The sequence below is a fragment of the Triticum aestivum genome, chromosome 7B, assembly GCF_018294505.1.
Source record: "Triticum aestivum cultivar Chinese Spring chromosome 7B, IWGSC CS RefSeq v2.1, whole genome shotgun sequence".
NCBI classification, from domain to species: Eukaryota; Viridiplantae; Streptophyta; class Magnoliopsida; order Poales; family Poaceae; genus Triticum; species Triticum aestivum.
In genome coordinates, this window is record NC_057813.1 from 610,891,878 (window position 1) to 610,901,852 (window position 9,975).

Consider the following 9,975-nt stretch of genomic DNA (forward strand, 5'->3'; position numbering starts at 1 on the left):
TCTTCTTTTCTTCTTTTTCCTTATTTTCCTCTCCACTAACCTAAATGCACCAACAGTACAACTAACCTAAAATGCACTAAATCAAAAAACATACATAGATAAAACTTTTTTAAAAATGTAACTTTTGCATATATGAACATATACACATACATATATACATTTTTCTAAAAACGAAAGAAACAATCATCATATATATGAACAAAAAAACATCATATAATCATCTATGAATAAAAACATCATATGATGATAATCTATGAAGAAAAAAATATCATATGATTATCTATATGAACAAAAAACATTAAAAGGGAGGAGACAAGGAGGAGGGGGCCCCAGCCGGACCGAACGGGGATGAGGGGCGGCGGCGTCGGGCAGCGGCGCGTGGTCAACAGCGAGGATGGCGACGACGATGACGGGGCAGGGGCGCGGCCGCGGGCTCGGGGGGCAGGGCGACGGCGACGACGCGTACGGGTGCGGGGCAGGGGCGCGAGCTCGGGGTAGGGGCGACTGCGACGGCAACGACAACGACGGGGGCGGGCCTGGGCAGGGGTGCAGGCGACAACGACGACGACGACGGCGGGGGCGGCGGACGGCGTCGGGGCAGGGGCGCGGTCTCGGGGCAGGAGCGACGGCAATGGCGACAATGGGGGCGGGCCTATGCAGGGGCGCATGCGACTGCGACGGCGACGGCAGGGGTGGCGGACGGCGTGGGGGCAGCCTGGCGGCGTCAATGTGCTTGGCGTCGTCAGGGCAACTGCAGAGATGAACTGCAAAATTCCTAAGTGTTGACTTATATAGCCAGACCTTTAGTCCCGGTTGGTGGTACCAACAGGGACCAATGCCCCCCTTTAGTCCCGGTTGGTGCCACCAACTAGGATCAATGGTCAGTTTTCGGCAGCCCAAAGGGCAGGAAACACAGGCCTTTGGTCCCGGTTGGTGGCACCAACCGGGACTAAAGGGGGGCATTGGTCCAGGTTGGTACCACCAACCTGGACCAATGCCCCCCTTTAGTCCGGGTTGGTGCCACCAATCGGGACCAAAGAATCGCTCGTCAGCCAAATTGAAAGAAATGTAGAAAAGCTACAAATCTAACCTTCCACCAGAATCAAAACTGGCCGAAGCAGCCGCAACCCCCTTCTCCCCTACCACCGGCCGAAATCCGCAACCCATGGCTGCTGCAGAAGGCCAAAGCTCTCCATGGCTGAGCTCTAATCTTGCTGGAGAAGATGCGGGTGAGGACGGCCGAAGCTCTCCATGGCACGGGGTGGCCAGAGGTGGAAGGAGGAAGCAAAAGTCGTCAAAGATTTGCGGAGGGGGCGACGGCGGAACAGTGGTCACGTGCGGAAATTTCCCTCCAGCCAAGTCGCGCGTGGGATAGAGAAACCCGTAAAGGAGGACCGGATAACGGGATATTTGAGGGTTGCAGCCGATTTTTAAAGTTCCTCGCAAAAAGATTTGCGGGACGGCCGGATATACGGTACCTGTTCAGGACGTTTTTTTGTCCTGGTACCGTATATCGGCGGTTATTTTGCGGGCCGAGGGGATATCCTATCTGCTAGAGTTGATCTTAGTTTTAAAATTTTCAAAATTTCAAATTTCCAGTTTCTAAAAATTCTTAAAAAATACGCATATACAAGGATGTAATGTGTATGTGTAGAATTTCAGGATAAAACACCTTCAATTGCAAGCACGCAAAAAAAGCATGGACTTTGAGGATGAATAGTACATATGCTGAAAAGACCGATATTTTTTGTGTGTAGTCCTCATCTTAAGGTATTTCGACCTAAAAATTTAAACACACGTACATTATGTCTTTAGGTAATGTGTGTTTTTTCAGGATTTTTATAACTAGAAAGTTTAATTTTGAAGTTTTCAAATTAAGACCTCAATGGAGCTTGGTCTCTATTTGCCATTTTCGGGGCTATAACACCGCTATATGATGAAGAGCCCTGTCACAAAAGCTATGTGTATAGAGCAATTTTAACATGGTCCCTCTTGCAAGTGCATACAATATTTTAACCATTGATTTTATGTAGTAGGGCCAATTAATTAACATGTGTATGTCAAGTATATAATGCTTGATTGATAGAGATGCAGGTGGACGCTTTCGCATCCGTCTGTGAAGCCAAAAGTGTGTGAATCCTTGTTACTTTAATTATCGTGGTAGCTCTGGTTATGCTTATGCAGATGGTTTCGGACATGTGATGTTGTCCGCATGCATCCTATTTGATCGGTGCTTGATTTTTGAATATATATTTTTTTGCGGTGATGATTTTTGAATATATAAAGCTTAGTTATTGAACCATGATCAGTGCTTGATTTTTTTATGGCTGGACTTGGTATATGCCAAGTACATGTGATAATATATCTCTAATTGTATGTATTTTTTTTGGACCCCGATAAATCATGAATGTTCGGATTTTAAGCACGTCATCCCAAACATTTTTTCATGTCAACTTTAGTTGACGGAAGGTGGCAACTTTGGTTGTTAAAACATGGCAACTTTGTCCCAGTTTGTGTTTTTTCCATAAAATAACCACGTTTACCAACCTCACGTGAACTAAAGTTGCCATGAAAACTTTTGAATTGTCTTGCTTAAAATCTGAACGTTTGGGATTTATCATTTTCCCTTTTTTTCATGTTTTCATGATTTATTAGAAAAAACTCTAAAACAAACTGCTACATGGTCTCTGCTATTTAGAACTTTGCTTTATCCCATGGTAGGTGTGGCTTTGAGTTCTGCTATGGATGTCAAAAGCCGTGGAAACTCGAACACGACGGCTGCCCTGGAGAATGAAGTGTGTGCTCGTATTGAGTGTTGAATGTGAGCAATGACAACCTACCGTATGCCCGTTGAAACTGAAGCAGGCAACGCCAGGAGATTTCGTGGACATGACATCGTTCATCCACCACTGTCTTATGGAACATGACCAAGTTTACTTTTTATTTTGAGCGTGCCGAAACCATTTGAGGCTTAATTATTGGCTAACATTGTCATTCTCAGACTTTGTGCGTATGTTAGTTCGTTGAGTTGATTCTTCAGACCTTCAAGCATGTCCGGTGCTTCACACAAAATCTTTCCAGCTTATACATATGCAATTTTTTCACTTCACAGGAAAAGCACGAAGATGAATGCAGACCATGTTGTTTACAATATTTATGCAGAAACACTCGGATATAATTCATCTCTGAAGAATTGCGCATATCCAAAAAGACTTACTTTGCTCATTATTATAGTATACATCAACTGAACCGAATATGACATTCATCCAAGAATAAGAAAACTGAATCCGTTCTAAATCTGCAGATATAATTCATCTCTGAAGAATTGCGCATATCCAAACAGACTTACTTTGCTCATTATTATAGTACATCAACTGAACCGAACATGACATTCATCCAAGAATAAGAAAACTGAATCCGTTTTATATCTGCAGAGCTTTACAAATAATCCAACGAAAAGAACTTTCAACTAAAAGGGGAGTGGTTACAGGTATTGTCGCTACTACATGGAATTGCACCCAAGATGGAATGCTTTGCTCATCACATTATGCAGCAATTTTCTGTTGATTCAAGCATCTCAGGAGATCTGCAATACAGTAAAAATCCCTATTTAGTCAGTACTTCAGTGTAAATAAGGGTGTATACATCCTTTGGTTTACCAACAACACTACGATGTGCATCAAAAAGTAAAGTACTACTAGCATACTTCTATAATTAAACAGACAGGGTAATCAAATCACAAGACAATTTCTTTAACATTGATTTACTAATTTCGTTCCATAATCAGCTGATCACCAATTTGTCATGTGCACATGTGTTCTAGCCTACAGTATGCTCATACGAACGACTATCATTATGGAAAGGCCTAATAATAGCATGTTAGCACAATTGAAATTGAGCAAAAAGATTATTTGGAAGGAAATTAGCAAATAATAACCTCCATTTTTGCGTAAACACAATAAGATGTGCGCTCAGTAGTATTAAGTTTTTTATTAGAAAATCTCTACTTAACACTGTCACAAAATTAATGCTAATTCAGGCAGCCTATTATCTTGCAGTTCGAATTCAGAAGCAAAAACGTTCTGTTTCCCATCAAATAGAAGATAAACGACCATCACAGAAGAACAAGATCAACAATAGATCATTCCGCCTGTAATGACAGAGGACGTGCAATATAAACTTCGGTTCAGAGGACGTGCAAATAAAAGAAGTAATGACAGCGTTCTGGTTTAAAATGGAAATGACTGCAAGACTTACAGTTGTCCCAATTTGCTCAGATCCAGATCCGGAACAATATCTTGAACAAGATCACTGGGGGCCTGACCACATTCTTGCATGTTTTGCATGATCATATTCTCAGGCTCATGTTCATAGACCTCATTAAGTTTCAGCATGTGTTCAAGCTGACTGCTGTAACGTTCATATTCTCTTTGCTTATCTTGCTTTTGTTATCCTCCAGCCATTTTGGGTACTTCTCTACAATGTCCTTCATGGGTTCGTAAAGAATCTCCTTGGAAAGAAGTTGTTTCATCATTGTTTCAACAATAGAATCCATATCCCGCGGAAGATGAGCAAAGTAAAGCAATTGATTCACAGTTGTATGAACACAACATAAGTTAACCGCACTTTATCATCAAACATTCTGTTTTGTAACTTTCTAAGGACAAACACTAAATTAACAGCTTCCTTGCATGAAATTCTCAAACCCCCATGGTTGAGCCATACAACTAATAAATAACCAATAATATATACGACTTCTTCCCAAATAAACCAACAATCTGCCAATGATGGTGCCGTAGTTTCCTAGGAATCTGACATTTTCAAATCCCATGCCTACAAAAGAACTAGTTGGTAAGATACATACTCCTGTAATATGTGTTGTCTTAAAAACTTCTTAGCAGTAGCCATGCATTCCCAAAATTTGCGACTTCATTACAACTGAAGACATCACATTCACATGTTCTAGGATTGGAGCGAGCTTATTACACCACCCAAACTGCTATTCCATTTAAGGAGTATGCCCTCCAAAACCAGATTTACATCAATGGATTCCTTCACCCCTATGCCAATGAGTTCATTTAGCTTTCTCAGGCAAAGATTCTTAAATAAACTAACAAAAATGGTTTTCAGCATGTCACATCTTTAACCAACATAGATTAAGCAGCCTATTCTGTAAAACCCTCTCATGTCTCTGTATTCTAAGGCTCAGTTTGCGGGGTAAAACAAACACTAAAATAGGGAAAAGTAGAACCTAAATTGCATGAACATGCATTGTAAATGAAGCATACCTACACTCAACATGTTTTCTCTTTAAAACATTTTAGTAATAGCCAGGCATATCCAAAATTAACAATATAGGAATTGGAGCTAACATACGACATCACCTGAGTAGCTATAGAATTAAGGGAGTATGCAGAGTAAAAATCAAACTACATCAATGGTTTCCTCATTGCAGGCAACTAAATTAGCTTTCTACTCGCAAAAAAGGAAAAACTAAATTAGCTTTCTCAGGCAAAGATTCTTAAGCTAATGAATATCCCTAATAAAATGCCAATACACCGTTGCATCCATCCCAGCACTTTGGACCGATTTTAGCATGTCACATCTTTTAACAGCGTTGATTTAGCAGTCCCGAAGTCATCCGGACTCTTTTCTAAGTTCAAATGAACATGCATCGTACACCAATCATACCTGCGCGCCAGCGAACTCCTCGAACTGCTTCCCAAAGTCCTCCATCATCGCCTCGTCATCCAGGCCTGCGATCCCCCCGGTGGCCGTCTCGAGCCCCTGGACCGCCTCCCGCGTCTCACGCGTGAGCTTCTCGAGCGCCTCCGACGCGTGCGCGCCCCTTGGCGGCGGCGGGGGTTGCCCGCGTTAAAAGTTTAGTCCCACCTCGTTAGTTGAGAGAGCTCGAGAGTGGTTTATAAGCACTGCTGCGCCAACCCTCTCAAGCTCCTCTCAACTGCAGGATTTCGGGCGTAATCTGTCACTATGTGCCTGTGGGCGTACTGGGCCTACTGCAGGCGTGAATCCTGGCCCATTATTGGGTTTCCAGTCGTATTCAGCCCGGGGTGGCCCTTTAGGTGGCACTTTTTTTATTCTTTTTGTTTTCTTTTTTGCTTTAATTATTTTATTTTGTTTCTACTTACAGCAAAATATTTACTAGTTTTTCAGTGATTCTTTTTACTTTTAGGTAATAAAAATTATAAACTTTCTGTTAGTGCCATTTGTTTTTTAATTTGAATAGTTTAAATTTAAATTTTTGGAAATTTGTGTGAATCACTAGTTTTTGAATAGCTTTACTATAAAAATGGATTTTTGAGTCATTCTTTTTCCTGCTATTTAATATTACTGTGTTTTATCATTATATTCAAAACCATATTTTGTTATTTTAGTTTCTAACAAAAAATTCTTTATGATAATTCTTTTTGCTATTAAAGTTTCTAAAAAAAGTTTCTTTATGATTTTTTTTCTTTTAATGTTTCAACGAGAAAATACTTTGATAATTTTAGTTGCATAAATTTCATATAATTTTAGTTTCAATAATACTAGAGGTTTTATAAAAGTTTATTTTGTTTTTACTTATTTATTAAAGTTTATTTTGTTTCTACTTATTTATTTTCTTTTCCTTTTTGCTTTTTTATTTATTTCATGAAAATTCTTTCTTTTTTGCTTTATTTATTTTATTTTGTTTCTACTTACTGTTGCTATTTTTATTTATTTTATTATAGTTTATTTATTTTACTTTATTAAAGTTTATTTTGTTTCTACTTCTTTATTAAAGTTTTTTCTGTTTCTACTTATTTATTTTATTTTGTTTCTACTTTTTTATTTTATTATATTTTTTGCTTTTTTATTTATTTTATGAAAATTCCTTTTGCCTTTAATGCTTTACACACAAAAGCTCTCTCCCCTGGCTGGTTCATTGGCCCCGATTCGTGGCTTGAACCGGTACTAACGACAACCCTTTGGTCCCGGCTCAGGCCACCAACCGGGGCCAATGGTGGTGGGCCAGGAGCGAGGCCCATTGGTCCCGGTTCGTCCCACCAACCGGGACCAATGGTGCCAGACGAACCGGGACCAATGCCCCCACGAGGCCCGGCAGGCTCCCTGGCCTCACGAACCAGGACTAATGGGCTTATCTGGCCCGAACGTATGCTCTGTTTTCTACTAGTGATTTGTTAGCATGCGAGCGGATAGAAATTTAGCCCTCGAGACAATAGATTATTTAAATCTTCCTAAATATGGATTCAGGTTGTCTTACTTAAATCTTCCTAAATATGGGCAACATGTTTCTTGATGAACTTCTCACTCATAGTGTTCCAAATTTAGTTTCATCTACAACAAACGGGTTGATACAGTTTTTTATTACAAAGAATACTTGTTTTTCATTTAGATTTTTTAAGACACTATGCATGGTACTGATGATAATGGGGCAGTAAAAGATGCATAGGTGAAAATAGATTAATACATAGTGGGAGAGGGAACAAAGTTAGGGCTGGATTAACGAGTTGCTCGGCTCGTTATCATTAAGCTCATTATCGTTAAGCTCATTATCATTAAGCTCGTTAATATTAATGAGCTAAAACCTATGTCCAGCTCGGTTCGTTATAGGCTTGTTATGCTCATGAGTGTTCACGAGTACTTGTTAAGGTAATAAACAACACGGAAAAATCCCATGATCTATACAAAGCTCGTAATAGAATAAACTAAACAAGGACATTGAGGTAATAAATAACACCCAATCCCATCAAAAGTTCACAGCGGCATAAATTAAACAAGGGTGTTTGGTTTCTGGCAGTCGGCTCCTGGTTGACTCTAGGGTCTCCTAGCGGCTAGCTCCTAGCTAGGCCTAGTAGAAGGGCCGAAGTGGACTGGGGTTCTAGGCCCTAGGCTGGACTAACAACTCTTTTGTTAGTGGGCTGATTTGAATTAGGGGTCTCATGTCAAACTCTTGAAAATTAGCAAGCTAAACGAGTTAGCTCGTGAAACTCGTTTGCTCGCTCATTAAGCTCGTTAATCTTAACGAGCAAAAAAATATTGATCGGCTTGGTTCATTAACGAACAAGCACGAGCCAAAACGAGCCAAACTGTCGAGCGCTCATTATGCTCGTGAGCTTCGAGCTTTTTGTCCAGCCCTAAACAAAGTGACGAAGGATATGTATTATGTATAGTAATAGAATCAACTGAGAAATAGGGGAAACCACTTCAATTAATGACTTTATATGCCATTTTGTTCTACCAAACTATCGAGTTTTTTTAGAAAAGGAGGAATACCCCGGCCTTTGCATCTGGATGATGCATATGGCCATATTATTAATTATTAACACAAGACCTTACAAAGTCGTACAATAGTAAGACCAAAGCCACCATCTAAGCAATATCTGTCGCTACTCCTAACCAGTTGATGAAGGGGCGCTGATAGTCTGGGCCTAATACCAAACAGACCTCGCAGCCAAACATAACATCTAAGACCTAAGGGCCCAACCAGTACGCCTGCCGGGTATGGGCACCCACCAGTCCGGCGTGCTCCTCAACCAGGACGCCTGCCGGGTATGTGGCCGCCGCAGCCACCTGCCACCAATCCATCTTCAGAGATGTACTGCGGCATCGACCTTGCCCAGTCTAGCTGCCGCTGACGCCACCACGATGCCAGATAGCGTCGACCTCCTGCGCGTGTCCATCACCACACATCTAATGCCAAGCCTCCGCTGCTCCATGCCACCAAGAGCCACCGCCACGAATATGTAGAAAGAAACACCACTCCACCGAAGAAGCCATCCGTTGGTCCCTCGAGCCCGAGTGCATCTCCAAGAATGCCGCCCCCAAGGGGGTAACGACACATGAATGCCGCCGTCATCCGATCGACTGATCTAAGGTTTCCCCCGGAGGTATTGGGTGGGTTTGGGATTTGTACCTCAATGATGCCTTCATGAAGGAAACAATGATAAGGGCATCGTCATCACCGGCTCCGGCCAACGACCGAAGACCAAGTTTTCACTCGGATCTGTCCCAAGACATCCACCCGATAACCTGTGCACTGTCTCGACCGCCTTCAAAGCCCCAGATCTAGCCGCCTAGATCCGGCGACTAACCGCAACAGCAGTGCCACCGTAGGAGCCCTGGCACACCGACCAATGCCTGAATGCGCCACCACTGCAGCCTGGGAGGAGGACTCCCACTCCACCTCACCAAACCGCGAGAGCCGCCAAGATCAATCCCGCACGCTCATCACCGTCTCTGATCTGAACCAATCTGCGGCAAAACCACGAGATCGGCGATGTAGATCTGCCTTGGATAGGGACATCACCACACCATGACGTTGCGGGAAGCCCGAGCTTCACCTGCCGCCACCTTCCAGGGCCGTCGCCCCGGGATCCAGCCGTCGCCGACAGGCCGAGCCGCCGGCCACCGCGACCAAGGTCGCCATGCTTGCGAGCCCATCGAACGGCTGGCGCCACCAGATCTTCCTTGAAGCCGCAGCTCTGCCTCCCCCGCCCAGCACCACGCTGCCGCCTTGCACCGTCGCCTAACGCGCCACCGCGACGCAGATCGGGGGAGAGCGCCCCAGCGCCATGGTTGCCCCGCCTCACCCGATCTGGCGCAGGAGGGAAGAGAGCCTCCACCACCGCCATCAGCCGCCTGGGGCTTTGCCCGGCGACCTCCTCTAGCGGCAGCGGAGGGGAGGGGGAGGATGGACGTGCCCAGCAACCTCCTCTAGCGGCGGCGGAGGGGAGGGGGAGGATGGACGTGCCCGGCGGCGGCGGCTAGGGTTTTCACCCGAGCCGCCCTAGCAGGAGGGCGACACGGGGACGTGGATGATATTTTTATTGTCACCAAACTATTCTAGAAATGGAGATGATTATGAAACATAGAAAGAACACTTCGTTGGAATGAGAGGCACTATGAAAGTACATGGAACTTGTTTATTTTTTCATGGGACTGATACATTTGTGATCTCTACGGGGTTGTTGC

At 43.4% G+C, this 9,975-nt stretch overlaps 1 pseudogene; it reads right to left on the reverse strand.

Annotated features, from left to right (window-relative positions):
- Positions 1-3,540: 3,540 nt before the first annotated feature.
- On the reverse strand, positions 3,541-9,635 carry LOC123158269 (peroxisome biogenesis protein 19-1-like; annotated as a pseudogene).
- Positions 9,636-9,975: the final 340 nt, after the last annotated feature.